The sequence below is a fragment of the Strix aluco genome, chromosome 18, assembly GCF_031877795.1.
Source record: "Strix aluco isolate bStrAlu1 chromosome 18, bStrAlu1.hap1, whole genome shotgun sequence".
Lineage (NCBI taxonomy): Eukaryota > Metazoa > Chordata > Aves > Strigiformes > Strigidae > Strix > Strix aluco.
The window spans coordinates 3,075,547-3,094,378 of record NC_133948.1 but is presented as its reverse complement, the minus strand read 5'-3'; the positions used below and the strand labels follow the sequence as shown (position 1 = coordinate 3,094,378).

The window sequence follows — 18,832 nt, the reverse complement described above, 5'->3', positions numbered from 1 at the left end:
TGTAAGGGTGAAGAACCCTACAGATGCAAATTACAGGGTAATAAAACCAGGCTGGTATTTTAATGGTAATCATAATACTTCTGGAAGGCAGTGTTCTGCTGTCTGCTGCCTTTGGCGTTCACCAAACTGAACTGCCTGTGAAAAGTGCCTGCTGCCTGTGGTGACTGGTAGTTGTGGTTCTGAGAGGCATCATCGCTCCCCTCGTGCTGTAGCCAAGGAAGCCTTGAATACCTGGTGCATCAGCTCTGGATTCCCGAGTCTGTTCTGATGGCGGCCTTCTGGAGAATCTAGAAAACCCTCCTGCTTTTAGAACAACGGGAGCTGCTGTTATTCTTAGAGGAATTTGGATTTTTCACCTGTGGAGAGTTGGTTTTGTTGGGCTTGGAAGTCTAAATGGTGTCAGCTTCCCTGAGCTATCAGACGCTTAGTTGCCGTGCAAGGCATGACCTCTTTCTGCAAAAGAGATTTGTTCAGAAGGCAAATGTGCTGCTCCTGTTTGCTGAAGGACCCTGCCTGTTAGGGAACTGTCTTTGCTCTGCAAGCAGGAATGATGAGGGCTCCTTGTCTGCTTCCCTCCCTTGGCTTGATGTGCTGCAGCTGCTGGACTCTGCCTTACTGTGTTAAATGTAGTGTTGCATTGAGCAGATGTTTGTCTACTCAAACTCCTGTGGGGATAGTGTTTATTTTACTGTCATTCTCATACATGTGGCGATCTCTTACAGGTCTCTTACAGGCTTAGTGCCTCTGAGGAGCGAGTGTTAAAGGAGAGCCTGACACCTTGGCCATTCCGTGGCAGTGTGAACAGTTGGCTGCAGGGTAATTGCCATTCCATCTCTAAGTAGATATCAGTTTGTGCCTTAAGGTATTCAGACTCTGGGTGCTACTTAAGAGCAAGCTCAGCAACAGTTACCTTTGTGAAACAGTAGTATTTTTAAAGTTGGGCTGTCCAGCTGTGCCGTCAGATGGATGACAGAAATCGGGATTGGAGAGGACTGTAGGAAGCCATCTAGGCCCAAGGCACAGTTAAATCCAAAATTCTGACCCTTGGTCAGTTATCTGGACCATGGCCACTTGGAAGGTGCATCAGAGGTACAAAGCCCAGGGTGTTAGGAGTGATTCTTGGAGCTGCTTTGTCTCCTTTGAGACAAAATGAAAGATGACAGGCCAGATGGGAAGGGCCTGCAGGCCACCGCTTGGATTATCACATAGCAGGTTCTGATTAATTAGCGATAGGTGTGTTTTGGCCAGGCCACTGCTGACCTACAGATAACCCCTTTGACACGATACATTTTGTGATGTACCGTGATGCTAGGAAAAGGGTTTGATTGTTTAAGTAGCTAAGCATGCTGCTTAATGAATTGAACACTTTTTCTGAAAATCGCAGAATGATTTTAATGACTTGTTAAATTTTAATGACTTGCTAGACAGCTTTTTGATCCTTGGTTTTGTGCTCACAGCACAGTGTTATCTACAACAGTAGTGCAGTTAGAGGCTTTCTCATCTCTGTTTCTAGTTTAGCTGATGGTGTATTGCAGGGAAGCAGTGGATGCAGTCCTTTTTGCTATATTTAATGCCTTTTCTTGAATTTTTTATATGGAAATGTCTTGCTACATACAGAGATAAATATTTTTTTTTAATATAGTGGGAGATTTCCAGAGGTATCTTTATTGCTTATTTATACCACACCAGATCAAGCAGAGGCTATCTTTATGGGTAAAGTACACATGTGTTGCTGCTTATGCTTCTCTTTAATTGCAGATTAACAATATTTCTCTATGCGTTCTCTCAGTGATTTGGGAAACAGAGGACAGAATTTTTGTGGGACAGTTAGAGCAGAAATAGAAGAGCTGAGGCTGCATTCAACTGAAGGAGCAAAGGAAGAAAGCTCGAGAGATCTACCTCTTTAGTCCGTAGAGAGCTGTCCTTACACAAGTGCAGGGATCTGATGCTTGCTACAGCTTTGTTTCTGCATGAACATGAAAAGGCTTCTTCCAGCTCAGTTGTGAGATGGAAGGGTGGTCTTGTCTTTGCTGGTGTTAGGTGGGGTTTACTTGTACTAGGGTTGGCTTGTGAATAAGAACAAGAATTGAAGAGTTGAGCATTAAGGGTGACCGAGGGTGTAAGGAGAAGATCCACATAGCCTTGCTCTTGTGTAATAGGTTTGCCCTTCTTGAGAAAGAAGTTACTAGTTTTGGAAGTGAGACAGCAGCTGCATTCTTTATACTTGAGTCTTGCAGATCTGGGGGGAAGGTGGCAGCTTGCAAGTCTGCCCTGGTCCGAACCCTCTGCATGGTATACATGTGGTCCTCTGCACTGCTTGCCTCCTATGCCATATCTACCCTGTATTCTTCTAAGAGTCCTGCTTATTTGGATGCTTCAGAGTAACCGTGTCGAGAGCTTGTGTGAACACCAGAGCCTTCCTGCCGTTGGAATAGCTGTGGGAAGTTGATCCTGGGGCTGTGTCCCACCAGGCTGGGTACAAGAGGTGTACAAGACTGTTCTGTCCTGAAGAGTTTGTGTTGCATCTTGTACTGCTGCTTAGAACAGACCCGCAGAAGCATACATAAACAGGATGAGGCCTTTTCTTTTCACTGGTCCTTCTAACAGTGAAGCCTGTTTAGTCCTCTTTTTAAGTGATATGTCTGTGTAACAAGATCCAAGAAAACGTTGCAGAGGGATGAAGGATGCTTTTGCTGCTGAGATCTGTCAAGTTCGTTGTTTTCAGAACTCTCTAGCATGGGATGTTCTGAAAATTCTTGTCTCCATTTCTCTCTGCCACTTTGTTTATCCTCCCTTCCCTCAAGGTCCCATAGTAATGGGTGCTCTGCCTGCAGCAGTTCAAGGACACATGAACTGAAGTGACCTTGGCCAGCCTGGCTGTGAGACCTCTAGCAGGGCTGCAGCGAATGCAACGACTTCTCTATCCAACAGCCAGACCACTTCCCAGCCCACATGAACTGGTTGTCCAAAACACTCTTCTTGCCCACATCGTCCTCGCTGTGCCAGGGGCTTTGTTGCCTTGGCAGCAAAATTCTAGGGCAGGGCAAGGGTTAGACTCAGACCATCAGACCGGGAGTGATGATACAGAGTCCAGGCCTGTGTGATGGTGGTGTTGTATCTTTGGAGCAGCTGGAATGAAGTGACGTTGGGGTTTCACAATAGACCTAAAAATAACTTGGGCCCACTGCATTTAGTTACTATCTAGTAACTGTACATTCATGTGAATATACATGTGAGCTGTTACAGGCTACTCTGCTAAATCCTTCTCGCTGCATCTTGCATACAGATTGTAGGCTGCTGTTAAATCTATTCACTGTTTGTCTTCACTATTGACACCATTCCCAAAGGGACAGGGACCAAACGGAGCATGAATTGTGGAAGAGCTTCTCAGTTCTTTGTGATTTTTCGTTGAAGTCCATGACTGCTCTTCATTATCTTCTTGTTATGCAGACTTTTGCTTTTGGTGCTGTGGTATGACACTTGATGTAGCCTGTGTTAGTTACTGAAAACTATTACTTTGCAGTGTCAGAGGCAAAAGTAATCAACAAGGTAAAAAAAGAAAGGCATGCATATAAAAAGGAAAATTTAAAAAAAAGGTAAAAAGGAAATACCTGGACTGTGGGCCTGGCAGCTGTTAGAGAAGAAGTGCCAAACAGGAAGAGGCCAGTGGAAGATCTTGTTGCATTCCTGATCTGCCAATCAATGGATATGGTTATTATCTGCTGCCACATTTCCCAGAGCAAAGAATGATATAACTTGTTATTTTCTAGGATGGTTGGTCTCTGCTCATTCTGATGAATTTCTGAATGTTTGTACAGAAGCTGTAGCTGTGTGAACAAGCTTATCCATGGCAAGTCAAGCTCTGCTAATAATATTTACAGTGACAACTGCCTGCATCAGAAGAACTTGCAGTATTTGAGTGAGAGGCAACACAACGAAGTCTTGGTTCTGCTAAGCTGTGCCGTGGATTCAGGAATGGGCTCTGTCATTTGCTTGTCTATTAGCAGCACGTACAGGTCTGGATGTTACACGTCATGCTTCTCATGTTAGCGCATTCTGTACAGTGTCCAAAGAAGGTATAAATGTTTCCCTGTATACATATCTGCACAGATACTTCAGCTTAGTCCAGCTTTCTGTTTGCTTGGTAAACATCTGTCCCTGACAGGATGGAGGTTGAGAGAACTTGGATAGAAAATATGGTAGTGGTATGCCAGATGTGGGAAAGTATGAAGCTGTGAAAGGGAACGATCTACTTGCTTTTGCTCTTTCTAACACAGCTTTTGAGAAAGAACATTGAGAGGAGGGGTTGTAGTGGGGCAAACAGGTTAGCGACCTAGGAACACACACAATAATGACTTTCTGGGTTTGAGGATATGGAACTTTCAGAAAAAGACTAAGTCAAAGGATTTGGATATGGTTGTGAAATACTTAGATCTGCTTCAGAGCCAGGTAAGTATTTGCGTATTGGCAGCTTATTTCAAATGAACCTAGTGGTGGGATGAGAGAATCGACTCAATCAAAGATACAAATATCCTCAAGGAGGAAACTGCACTTATTTCAGGTAATTAGCAGCCATGTTTGACACCTAAAACCTGTTGAAAATAAAAAGCAGAGATTGCAAAATAGCTGAGAGCCTGAAGCAATCTATCCAAAAGCTGGGGCATCCGAGTTGGTGCAGTAGCCACCATAGTGGCTTTTCTCTATTAAAAATGTCATTATCCCTCTCTTTTCAAAGCAGAGACCTGCCAAATCAATGCACATATTCAACTCACCTGGGTATGGGGGGGGGGGGGGGAAAGGTGTCCATAAACACAGTAAAAGGAGAAACAATGTAGTTCTTCCAAGTCACTTTTAAGGAGTAAGTTAACAGAATAGTTAATATAATTTTCTTTTACAGTTGAGAGGGGCTGGAGGAGGCTGGTGGTTGGGGGCTGGAGGGAGTGTCATACAAGCATGCTTGTCCTGTTCTCACTCTTCCCTGAGCACCTGCTTGTGTCCACTGCTGGAGATGGACTGCTGGGAAAGCTGGACCTTTGGCCCAGCCTGTATGGGTGCTCTTACAGCTCTTGCTAAAGCAGGTGATGTCTGATGCCAAGTACTAGAGTGAGTTAGACAGTGTTTTAGTATCAGCTGTGAAGAAATTCCAGACAGCACTTTCACTGTTTGCTAACCTTTCTTTCTTCTAAAAAAGAGATTTGTCTTTTGCCTTACAAAAATTACAGCTTTAGAGTGCTCTCATTTTATAGTTTTTGCTTGGTACAGAAATGTGTTTTCTTCAGGGCAGCACAGGACAGTATGTGTCAGTGGCATTTGGTCACTGGAAGCTGCAGATAAACCCAGTTTATGTTGCTGCATGGCTGCTTTCTGTGCTACCAGCCTCATTCTGTGCTGCTGCCTTCCCTAACTGACTGCCTGAAGGTACTGGGTATTCCACTGTATTGTGAAAGCAGCCAGCCAGTGTTTGTGACTTGAATGACTCTGTGATCTGAGTCATTCCTCCTATGATGGAGGGGTAATCTGTAATCAAACTGCATGGGAGCCAGAGGCATTCCATATGTTCTGGTCTGTCCCTCTTGCTGTGTGAAATAGTTAACCCTTCATAGGAACCATGTGATTAGATTTCACTCATCAAATCAGCAAATGTTACTGAAGAGCGCAACTAAACTTAGAGACTCTGTAAGTAGATGCACAGAAATATGCTATAAAAGCCCATTCATTACTGTTTCTAATAAAGTTTTGGTCTGTGAAGGCTGTTGTTTAGGAGCCCAGCATGGATCCCATCTGTTTTCAGTATCCAGTCATACAAGTAGAACACTCAAATCCCCAGTAAAAATCTTAGCGGAGATTAAGGAGCCTGAAATTTTTATTAGCAGTTTTTATTAGCACATTAGTAGGCTTGGGGTCTGACCTCTGCATGTGGTGATTATAGTCTGTGTGGATGTAACAGGCTTTTTAAAATGGGGAGACAGATCATAGGAAGTTTAGAGATTGCTTCTCTCTATAGCAATAAACATGTAAGAAATGTTATTTACCTTTCATCTGAGCATTCTAAGGGACTCTACAGAGTGAGGGTTGAGACTGGTTTATTGTGATTTTGCATGTGGCAAAACATGATTCAAAGAAGAGGCTTGTGTGAGGGTCACTTAGTGACGGGGTTTTTCGTTTTGTTTATAGTAAGATTCAGGGAAGTGCTGATATTGTCATGTGTTTTACTGGGGAAGTCACCACTTGCTTTGGGACATAAACCATCTCGGTCCACTTGAAAATGTGTTCTTTGTAAGGAAAGGGGTAGGTCAGTCCAGCTATGTGTTTTACCTAGTGCACAGGTGAATGATGTGAGAATTTCTGAATGGTTTTGCTGGTAGATGTTTGAGCATGGTGGTTACTGTGAGCAAAGGAATGACTTTTAAAGGTTATATTGCAGTCAACCCAAGGTCTTTCTCTGATATTCACCACATATAATGAGATTAAATATTGCTTTATAAAGTTAACTCCTATGAAGCGTTCATCAATGCCCTGTGCTGTGGTGAGCATAATGACCATAACCACCATCATTATAAAGTAAAACTCTACTCTTCAGCATGACTGGAGCCACTTTCCTAAGGACAGGGCTGATCTTCTCTCCATCTGTGTGTGGGAACCAGGCATCTCCCTTGACCTGTCCAATCCTACATGGATAATGAGAGCCATCTGGGAAAAGCGTGGTGAGGGTCGTATGTCATGAGCATTAGTATGCTCCCCGCCATGTCCCAGTTAATTAACGAAGGGTCACTTGCACAGCCTTTCCTGCACTGCTGCAGACAAGTTTCCACAGCTTCTGTTTGAGCTGGTGACCCAGAGGTGAAGGTCTGCTTTCCACTATTTGTTCTCTGAATGTTCAACCTTCTTAGGAGGCTGTGGTCTTTCGTGGATCCCAGGGAGCTTCACTGCCTGCTCTGAGATGTGGCTGTTCCTGTAGCAGGAGCAGGAGGAACTGCTGCTTCACAGGTCTGTGTGATGTTCATCTCAAATTGAAGGGCTGGTTTTGGTGAAGGTATTGTTAAAGCATTTGTTTGCACCTAGATCCAGCAAAGCTCTAAGTGGAGACTTTTCCTGTCAGGTGCACGTGGCCTTTTAGAGGTGTTTTTATTTTTAAATTTTTTTTAAACTCCTTTTTCTTTCCTCATTCCAGTCTGTTTTATGTTAACTCCGGAAGGGGTTTTGTCCCTACATTATCTTTCTATGGGATTTTTTTTTTGATCTTTCAGTAGCCTTAAGTAATAACACAACGGTGCCTTTAGTCTACTTCTGTCTTTTGTGTAGTTTCTGGTTCAGCTTTTACGTAAATGTTGAATAAACTCTATGTGTTGTTGCAGTCTTGAGTCCTTAATAACTGAATTTGGTAGTAAGTCTGGTGTTTTTCAAGCTGCAGGGAATTGGTTGCAGACAGCTGGTATGAAAGCTTTGTTTCACAAGGGGAGAGGTGGGGGAGCATCTCTTTTTAAAACACTTAAGTCGCTTTCAGAATAAGATCCCTGAAGTCTTGCAGTATATTTATAGGCTTGTAATGTCGTGCAGAGAATGTTACACTATCCTCTGTGGCAGAAGTGCCGGTTTCGGGTTTCTCTGTCTGTTGAGCATGGTAAACAGCTCTGGGTTCCTGTCGTGTGTGCTGCTCAGAGAGCTGTGCTGATCTGCCACGCTGATATGGTTTGTTTGGGTTTTTCAGAAGCTCTGCGTGTGAAAAGTCTTTGAACCGTAATTTAGGTGCTTAAAACGAGGTCCCAGATCATCACATCTTGATCAGTGTATTAATCAAGGCTAAGGCCTTAACATTCAAAAGGATTCTGACGTGTTCACAGCTCTTTGTGCAAGAGGGTCCTTGCCAACAGCCATTCTTTTAAATGAGAGGGAAGGTGCACTGGACAGCTGTGTCAGTTCCTGATCATCTGTATTGGAAAACAGCTCTTTTTAATTAGTACTCTGATTCTGAGAAGTTTGAGCAAAAGCCAGTGACAGAAATCAAGTTTTAGGAAGAAGTGAAAAATTTCAAAAGACTCTGAAACAAGCGAGTAGGATCACTTCCCTCTATATTGCAGCTTTTTCTAAACACTTTTCACCATTCACAAAAGAGGGCAAGAAACACTTCAAAACCAAGGAAAACCAAATGTATTGATCTGATGTGAATTTGTTGATATGTTTGTCAATACAACGTGCTGATCATCATCATCGTAACAGTGGAGAGCAGTAGGAAAGCTCCTCTACCTCCTAGCAGAGATTTTGTAAGAAAAGATCACAGTAGAACTAACTGATCATTATATCCCTGTTACACCACCTGCAACATTGTTAGATATGTGTTTCTGTTACCTCACCAAAATTTTATGAACCTTGTTTGAGCAGCAGGGAGGCGAGATGAAGAGGAGGAAGTGATGGGGAGGAGAAGGGGCACATTGAGTGCAGTGGCTGTTTTCTAAAAGGGAAGCATGCAGTGGGGAGGGAGCTGAAAAGAAAACTGTTGGTAAAGATGATGCAGCAAAGAAAATGTGGTAACTCTCCCAGCCCTCAGTGCTGCTGATCACAGTGTTAGTTACTGGTGCACCACTGCGTATTACAGAGTCACAAGGTGTGTTAAAGCTGGTGTTTGTCTTCTGGTCCTTTCAGGCAAAGAATAGAGCATGTGTTCCCAAAATTAAAGTTCTCAAGCTGAGCGTGTTAATAGTTTTGACAGCTTTGTGAATGATGCTGGATCCTCATTTTCTGGTCATGCTGGCCCAGAGTATGACCCTTGCAATCCTAGCACCAGAGAGAAGGGGAACTGGAGAGGGGGTTGGATTTGAATTTGAATTTTTGCATCTCTGGTAGATCGACTTCAATACTTGGCCTGCAGCTTGCAGGCAGAGAACAGCTGTCTAGCATTCTGTGAGTGGGTTTCGTGCTTACTGCTTTACATACAGAGATAGCATGATCGTTTTGTTACAAGGGTGAGTCCTTTAAAACATGAGGCATTAAGCTACACTGCAGAAAACATTAGAAGGAATTGACTTTCCACTCTCTTATCCAGCAGTTACTGTCCGCAACACTGGTAGCACCTCCTGTTTTTAAAATTGCCCAGTAATCCCCACTGTGTAGCTGTGCTTTTGGTTGTTTAACTGTTTGATCTGAACTTTCCCATGTCTGAGCCCATGTTTCTTGGCTGAGAAGTTGTTCAAAGTGGTTCAGTCTCTTCCACTAATAAAGCTGAAACCAGATGTATTGCCCATATTTAAATAAATTAAAAAAAAAGGAAATAAATAAGTTCAGATCATTTTTTAAATATTGTATTACCCTGAGGATCAGAGCAGGGCCTTGAAATTTGGTGAGGGGGTGGCCCATGTTCAAGTGGAGGGCTTTGTCCTGCAGAACTGTTTTTAAACTTGGGGAGATTATAATTTTCTAAGAAACTGGAGGTAGCAGCTAGTTGAAGGAGTGACTCTAGAGGCGGTCAGAGCATTGGAGGTCCATCTGGCATGGTGAGAGATCAGGAAAGGGAACTGGGTGCAGTTTTGCAAGGAAATGCAGACATGTCATCTTACATTGGCCAGATCAGAGAAGCGGATAATGAATGTTAATAAGTCTATGCCTCAGTTTCCCACCTGCAAAATGAGGGTGAAAGCACCATAGAAAAGCTTGTGAGGAATTTGTTAAGATAAAGTAATAGTCTATAAATTGGGGTATGAGCACTGAAAAGCAAACAGTGTGAGGGGCCACCAATGAAAGCGCTAAATATTCCGGATGTGCTGCGTACCATCTATTCTGTACACGGAGGCTTAGGATGTGCTTGTGATCCTATAATCCAGGTTTTTCATAACAAGAAATGTGCAAAGATACCTACATATAAATTCAGATGCTTCCTGCCTTTTGTAGTGATTGTGTATGCTACCATAATTTTATGTAGGGTTTAATTCAATATTAAACATGCATTGGCGTTCACTTCCAACTGAGATTTGAACTGCTCTGTATAGTACGTGATAAATTTATACAGTGTAGTTCAAGCCCATGCTTAAACTACTAGTTCTTGCCTCAAAGGACAATTTTTTTAAATGAATTCTTAGAAATTGTGATAATCTTCGCTTTGTATGCTTTCCACGTCTACATCTAATCTGCCAGGAAAATAAATGACAGATTGTGTCTCTTAGTCTTTTACACCGGAGTAGAAACTTTGGGTTGCAGTGTTTGTATGAACAAAAATCAGAACGATTTCCTCTGGAGTTTATTTTTTACACAGTAAGCCTGTAATACTGCAAAAGTTCTGTAACTCTCTTAATTGTAAGATTTTAAATTATTGACAATGTTTACAATGATGCTTTCTTCTAAAGGAAGGTTTGAGGAGACCTGATGTTTTTATTGATGCTGATGTCTGACCAACAGATGTGTTCCTAGCAGACCACAGAAATAGTTTAGAAAATATGAATATTTTAATGTTTATCTGTAAACAGAAAAAACTTTTGCCACAGAGATAAAAGCAGATTCTATGTTGTCTTGAATTATCTAGCCAAGTGGAAGAAAAATTAAGACTGCTTTCTTCTCTCTTTTTCATTGACAAGTTGAGAAACAGCAATGCCAAATAAAATGATAGTGCAGATGCAGGTCAGCTTAGTTCTTAGTGTTACCTTTATACCATTTTCATACTGAGCATATAAAATTTTTTTACAAATTCTCTGTCATGCTGTGAAATTCACCAAGAGCTGGGGAATGTGTAAATTTAGATGTGTAAATCTAATCCTTGGTAAAACTGACTCTTGCTGGTAACATTTCTAGTATGGGGCATGTGGCTGGGATATGATCGGCGGGTGTTCTGTCTTCTCTTTGCCACTGACATACTTTGTGGCCGTGGGCAGCTGCTCTCCAGCTTGGTATTTCAGGTTTGGACAAATTAACGCAGTAGTGCTTGCCTCTGACCCTACATCTCGAAGCATTTTGTGAGTTCTGTATGTCAGTGTCGTTTTTCATGATGGAATCTCTAGTAGTTCTTTGGGGAAGGTCTTGATTTTTGACGGTTGAAGTATGTGACATTTTATAAAGTTTTAATGTTTATAAAGTTACAAAGTACATGACTTTTGTGGATGGGCAAACAGGTACAGCAGGGATCAAGGAGAGGTTTTGCTCAAGACTTAGCAGTGATAGACGGTGATGGTGAGGTGCATTTCTCGGCCTTTTGACTGAAGTATTAGTGACATATGAAGCTTTTTCTATTTTCTTGCTGTTCCATTTCTGTAGTAAAGTGAGTCAATGTTGGACAAATGTCTGAAAAGCAGGAACATTTCTAGAAATATCCTCTGATTTCTGACTGGAAATGAGAAACTGTCTAAATATTCTGAATCTTTAAATAGACACTGGCTGAAGGACACTATAGCCTCCAAGTCTCGTTGGTATTTATACTGTTCTTTATGTTCCCCTTCACCCTGTGCTGTTCCAGCTCTCTTTTCACCCGTTCATAACTTGCATGAAACCTGCTTCTGTTGAAAACATTTCTCCAGTGGTCCTTCCCAGCTGTCTGCAAGCCTTCCTCTTTGTATAGCAAATCTTGGCCATCTTGTTTGGCTGAAACTCCAGTGCAAAACTCCTTTCCTTGATTGACGTAATGGTGATATGAAAAGCTGTCAGTGTAGATGTGATAATACTCTCAAAACGTGGGTTTTTCAGCTCTTGCTTTTCTGTGAGGCGGCTGCAGTACGTTGCCTTGGCAGAGCACAGGTCTGCTGGTATAAGCCAGGGTAGCGCTCAGCCTGCCACAACACTTACCGGGCTCATTTGTGAGTTGCCAGCATAGATATGGTCTTTATCAGAGCAAGAGCCCAGACACTGCGAACCTTCATTTATGCAAATTAAGTTAAACTTCCAAACTTACTTAAAATAATGTTCAATACGTAAAATAAATAAAATAAGGTTTATAGTGCGTTTGTTGGGGCAGGAACGTTTGCTTCTCGTGTATGACTGATCTTTTACTTTCCTGTTCCTTCTCAGGAGGTGCACACCTCAGCCCTCCTGGGTGAAATCAGTCTAGATAACATGTTCCTTGGCAGGTGATGCAATTCCAATTTGCTAGTGGATAACTTTGATTTTTGTTTTTTATTTTTCTAACACTTCTTAATATGTAATGCTCATGATAGAGGAAGAATATCCTATCTTCAAGACTGAAGTACTATTTTTAAAAGGAGATGAATCAAACAGTGGGGAGGGTTTGGTTGTTTCAAAATGTTTGATGTAACTTGAGCACAAAGCTCCCTACTGTTGTTTGTAGAGTGTGGGCAATACAACATCTCTCCACAAACCTGGAGTCCATTACTGCAGGAGGATTTCAGATAGGGAGGGTGAACTAGGTAACCAAGAAAATGAGCTGCCCTAATGCTTGCTTTTAAAATGAGCTATGTCTGGGATTAGTACCCTAGGGCTGCAGCTGGGATTAACTTTGTAGGTCCGAACAGTGAGATGCTAAAGCGTGGCCTCCTCGCAAGTCCTACACACATTCACTCAGTGTAGAAATGTTTTTGTTTCACTTGCCTGCCTCTTTGCTCCGGCACACAATGCATATAATCTGATTCTTTGAATGAACCTTTGTTTGGGGAAATATTGTTAGTTTTGGCTCTTGGAGAGCTGAGCTGACAGGCCCAACTCCCCAACAAAACAGATTGGAGATTAAAAAACAAACTAAAACCACGCCTTCAAAAAAAAATGCTGGGGAGAAGCCAAAAAGTTCTTTTTCTGGGTTGCTGAAAAAGCTAATCTATTTAGCTACTGTAAAATCAGATATATTTTCTTTCCTATTGCTTAAATTAAGAGCCTCATTGCAATAAAGGGAAGAATCTTAGTCTGCATCAAAAGACTGCATGATCATGTACAGTAAGGAATCGGTGGCGGGGGGAAGGCACAGAGAAAGTGGGTTTTGAGGCAGGTGTTAACAAGGCAAAAAAGAGGTCTTTTAGTGCAGGGGCAGTGGGAATCTGATAACTAAACAGGAAAACACAATACATTTCTGCATTTCTTTCCTGTAAACTGAATTTACAAAATTCAGATTTGAAAAGAAAATAATTTGTTTACAACTATAGTATGCACGACCCCTGTGGTCTGTATGAGAAGTGATTCCTGCAGGTCTGCAGGAGCTGCTTTTCAAGGTATCTTTGCTGTGTTTGAGAATATATATTTGGGCAGCAAGGTCAGGCCTGTGGAATCTGAGCCACGGCGCTCAGAGGTTTATGTTTAAATTCCATGTACGATAGATCTAGGCCAGGTGCTATCCGAGTGCAAAAGAAAAAAATAACTTCTCCTGAGCTAGAGAGCCAACTCTTGCCAGAGATATTCCTTGTCCCTACATATCAAAACAAGTGAAAGATGAGAGGGTGGAAATGAAGATTTTACGTGCAGAGTATGGCGGTATGTCAAAAAAAAAAGAAAGTCTGTGTCTCACTTCTAGTGCTATCACTTGCACACTTCACAGCCGTGGGTATATATTTGAGTCTCACTGTTTCCTTATTTTTAAGCAAGAGATCGTGCATTTCTTTCCTCACAATGTTGAAGGTTAAGCTTTTAGAACAATGTAGCAATATTATGTTTAGGTCAAGAAAGATGTTCTTTGTATATGTTAAAACTAAAAGTGTCCCTAATCAAAAGAACAAGTAGATAGCTGCCTTTGAGCAAGGACATCCAGGAGCCATAAGACCTTGAAGAGGATACATTGCCAAACTTGGCAAGCAAACTCAAGGTCTTTGTATCCTTAGCTGAACTACTCTTATTATAATACTAAAAATCATGCCTATAGGTCCAGAAGACCCTTGCTCAGATGAAGACACCCTTCCCCTGAGCACGTGTAGTAGAAGTAGTATGGTGTGAGCAGTATTATAATTATATGTAAATTACTAACCAATCATCGTAGAGAGGATGGACTTGGAAAATTGCAAACTCTGCAAGTTTTGTGTATAAATATAGCACAAAAAGTCCCGCTGGTGTGCTTGATTTGTGGGAAACCACTGAACACCTGGGCTTGCGCAACCCTAAAATAAATAAGCAATGTCTCTCCTGAGAGTGTGGTTATTGACCTATTGCACACCGGGTGATGAATCCGCTTTTTGGACAACAACATGGTATTTTGAAGACCTCTTATTTTGTGGAGCATTTAGTTCACTACAGTCGCAAGATAGCTTGCCAGCTGAAATTCCTCGCTCAGCATCACTTACATATCATGGTGTGGAGAATTAACTTAATTTTTTTCTGAATGGGGCAGGGGATTTTTTGGACTGGTATTTACAGCGAAGTCTTCCCTGTGTCTTCTATTAGAAAAGAATTTGAAACATAATGCTGTGATACTGTTTTGACGGTTTCTGAGGTAGATAAAAAAATGGGGAATTGCAAGCTGAATCGGAAACAGCTTAATAAAGCATTTGAGCTGTATAAAAAAAAAAAAAAAGTAAGTTCTACCGTACTATACTATATACTTTCCATTGAATCAACATGTTTTCAAACCACCTATTAATGGGGGTTATGTAAGCTGACCAGACCAGCCTTCTGAGATTGTCTTGTTTTGGGTGGAATTTATCTTAATATTTAAAACTCTCCTTCTCTGCCCCTTTGGTGCTCTTTGTAGAAATCAGTGTTTCTTAAAATGCTAGTGTTTCTTAATGCTAGTTAGTAATGAAAAAACACCCAGACTACTTCTGGGTTTGCACACAGATATATGTCCATTTCTGTCCAAATCCGGAGTGTGGTTGTGTCACGTGGTTTTATGCTGACCAAAGTCCCTCTTTAAAATCCTCTGATTTAAGGGAGGAGAACAGGGGATTCTTCTGTTGTGAGTCATCTTGTATCAGAGCTTGATCATGCTTCTACTGATGTCAGCAGGAGTTTTTCCGTTGAGTTTATTGATTGAATGGTTTTTCAGTGTTGTAGAGAGCTACTGGTTTAAATTTGAAGTCATTCTAACAGCTGTGAATGGCATCTCACGTGCCTCATACCTGTTAAGGAAAAAGGTCACCCATTTACCTTGTCCCTACTGAGTCAAAAGCATCACTAAAATATCCTGTAAGATCATTCATTAACTGCTCTCCTAGATAGTATTTGTTAGCCATGCACTTAAAATGCTGTTCATTGCTAATCACCAGTGGAAGGCAACCCTTTAACATACAGTCTTAAAAAAAAATATATATGGAGATGAGAATGGAAGAACCCTCCCTAGGTACTAGTTGCCTGTGTGTGTGCCTGAAATGCTTTATTTTGGGTGTTCTAGAAGAAAATGATGAGCTTCTCAGAGGCAAAACTTTGCATAAAAAAGAACATTGCCAAGGTAAAATCTGTTTTGTACCATGTTAGAATCCATAGCTTCTCCCTAATTACGTTTCAGTTGATAGAAGAAAAATTTAAAAATCAAAACGTGTTTAAGGGAATCAGGTCATGCTCTCACAATGGACATCTGTGTCTTGTACTTTGCTGCAAATCTTGTGATATTTGGAAGTTTTAATTGTTTTTAACACAGCTGCTTTCACTGGAGTATTAAAAATGGAGAGAGTTGTGTTACTCTGACAGATCAGTCCTGTGTTATGTCTGCCTGCTTGGATCTCAGTTGCCTGAGGTAGTACCTGAGCTGGGAAGAAGTATGTAAAAACACTTGGGAATGGACTCCAGCCTCTCTTGGCATATCCAGGACTCATAGGTGAAAGCTGCAGATATGGAAGTGTCAGCCTTGACTGTCTGCAGCTTCTCTTCTGAAAACACTGCGACTCCTCCAAAGCACGTCGGGGCCCCTGTGTCCGAGGGGAATTCCGGCTCTGTTGGCTGTTCAGCTGAAGCTTTTTTAGTTGGTTTGCTGTGATCAAATCACTTGAGGACATTTGGTCTCAGGAGGTGGAGATTTGTACATGGGAGACTGAACTGAGCTGCTGGAATGTATTGCACATTATCCACCAGATGGTTTTCAGCCACTTTGATTTGATCTGTGTTTGATAGTGATGAAGATAGGAAAGTCACATGTTCCTCCAGCATTGCTTACATGAGCCGGTGCATCCCGGGTAGCACGGGCTGTGCTTCTGGCAGCAACGACCCCTGCAGAATGCAACCGAGCACCTAGTTCCCTCGGCGCTCCTCTCCTTGGGCACTGTCCGTGCAGCACCAGCATCCTCTAGGTCATGCCACTTGCTGGTGTGGATGCAGCAGTCCCGGCTTGTACCATGCAGTATTTGGTCCAAGCCTCCCTTGGGACACTCTCCTCCTTCCCTCTTTGGAACCAGCACTCCTGCAGAGTTGCAGCAGCCGTTGTAGAAAGAGCGAGGACCACGTGTGCGCTGCCGTTTGATGCTCGCAGGTACATTGTGACCGTCTGGCTGGTTGCTCTTCATTTCTTGTAGGAGTTGGCGTGGTCTTAGGAGACAGGGAGCTGGCAGGAGCAGCAGCCAGTGGGTCTCTCAATTTGATTTTTTTCTGTTGTTGTTTTGCTGCTTTAAAATCTGAAGGTGGGTTTCAGTTAGGCAGCTGCTCTCAGTCACAGTGTTGTTCAAAGTAATTGACTTTCCATTGAGTTTGGAATTTGGAGTAGTGTCTAAATATTGTTGTCAGCTTCATGCTGATTCCTCTTCACTGAGGTTAAAGTCGTTTCACTTATGATCTCAAGCTGGACTTGTGCTTTGCTCCCATGGGAACTAAAAATAATAATTATTTTAAGAATAGGTTCTTAATCACTTCCTTCTTTTGATGCACTATTTTTGTTTAGCATTTTGTAAGAATGTAATAGAAAATGTTTTAAACTATTTGTGTTTTAATTCCAGTTTTACTTGGATCTTTGAAGATGCAAGAATTAATTACAGTTCCTTTTAGTTATTTTGTAGAAAAGCATTTGTTCTTGTTATTCTGTGTGAAGATTATTAGAGTTTTGTTGCTTTGGCAAACTGTCCAGTCGCACAGAGCTATGAAGAGATGAACATTAAGTTGACAGATTTCTTAGTCAAAGGCATGTGGGCGTTTTGTCAGTGTTGGTGATGCATCAGCATGTTAATCTTCTGTCTCCAAACTTAATGTACATGTGAGAAACAGAAAAAGATGTGCTTTAATCTGGGTTTAGAAGGAATGATAAGACAATGTATGCAATGATTTTGAGACAGAGCTGAATGTGCAGTGAACACTGTGAAGGTGATGAGATAGTTTGCAGAGATGGGGAAATATTAAACAGGTGGAGATCCACTGTCTGCCCTGACCCACAGCAGCTGGATAACAGTGAGATAAAATACTTAATCTGGAGATTTTCCATAAACTGAAAGAGTCTTGAAAATTAGAAGTGACGTTCTGGGAGATGTATTTCAGAGTGGCATATGGGTGTATTAGCACAAAAAAAAAGCCAGAAAGGCTTTCCTAGACTTCAGTGAGCATAGAAAGTTTGGCTGTACTGAGTGTCTTAGAGCCCAGCTACAGAGAATAAAACAAGTACATTAATAATAATTTTTCCTATTCCTTGCTAACAGTTGACATGGTTTACTATTACTTCCAGTCAGTGAAGTTGCTTGCTCCAGCAAGTCTACTTGCCTTAGAGGGAGCCAATGTTCTATTTTGTGTACCAGATTTTGTTTGTAGTTTTATTTCTTCTCAAGCACCCGAGTCCCACAGGCTGCAACAGAGCCTTACAGCATAGCATAGGGGGCTCAGCGTGTGCCCTGCAGGGGCAGCTGGGCATGGACCGTGGTGAGCACAGGACTCACAAGCTTGTCACTTACCTGCTCTCTTGCTGCTGTGAATTGTCATTTTAGTGGTCTCTACACCTGCTTCCTTGTGCGTACAAAAGCATACAAAAACATAACACTTCTGTTTTGGTTTTTTTTTTCCCCTCCTCGTCTTCTTTAAAAGTAATTTTTTTACTGTTGGGCAACAGCTCACCTGATGATGATTTAACCTATTGCTGCAACTGGCCTTAAATTGAGTAAAATTGAAAGATCAGAGCTGGCTTTCCTTCACCTGTCACTTGGCTGAGGTCTAGTGTTTGTTCATCTGTTACTGTCGTGGTTGTAGGAATACCCGAGTGGTAACAGCAGTTGTGGTGCTAGCAAGGGAGAAAAGAAATGATGATCCAAATACTTGAAGAAAATGGTAGTTTAATAGCCTACTACTGGCAGCTCTGGCATTCTGTCTTTTGTGTAGACTGTGAGGACATTTTACTCGTTTATAGTATTAAAAGTTTTATTAGAAGTTTTCTTTAAAAAGATCTGCTATCAGGAGGGTTCCCAGACCAAGTAGGAAACTGGGAACCAGCAGTTCTCCAGCCTCAGGCCTGCCTCTGTATGGCCTTGGGCAGGCCAAGGGAAGTGCCTGGCACTTCTGCAGGATGTACTTCCTCTTCTCACAGTGATTTTAGAGCTTCAGAGGAAGAATAATTCAGCTCTTTGAGTTCATTTGTACTGAATGTGTGATAGCAAATACACAGTGCTCTAGCACAGGCCAGTTCTAATACGTGTCTCTTTAGCGCCACTGCAGTTCATGGTAGAAGTCACTCCGGATTGACCGGCTGCTCAGTGATCTTTTCTGAGAGGGCAAAGTATTGGAGGTGACGTTGTTCGTGTCACTCATTTGTGTACTCGTCACTACAGAAGACCTTAACCTCTTGTTCTGATGCTTGTAATGTTTCAGGATGAACCTGTTGCCTTTGCATGTGTTGGGGTATCGATTGCAGTTTGTATTGCTGTTTGTATTGCTGGTCCACTTCAGTTGTAGCGAGGATGCACAAACAGCATAAGGAGACATAAACTAGGAAGACGTATGGCTAAAACCAAAAAAATGACAGGGAGAACCTGGGATAGGCACAATACCTGTACTTTAATCTGTGGCTTGCAATTTACTACGTTATGAA

At 42.0% G+C, this 18,832-nt stretch overlaps 1 protein-coding gene across 3 annotated transcripts in view; it reads left to right on the top strand.

Annotated features, from left to right (window-relative positions):
• The window catches only part of MLXIP (MLX interacting protein), a 53,863-nt gene that overhangs the window by 8,270 nt on the left and 26,761 nt on the right, over positions 1-18,832 (top strand). The window lies entirely within an intron of this gene.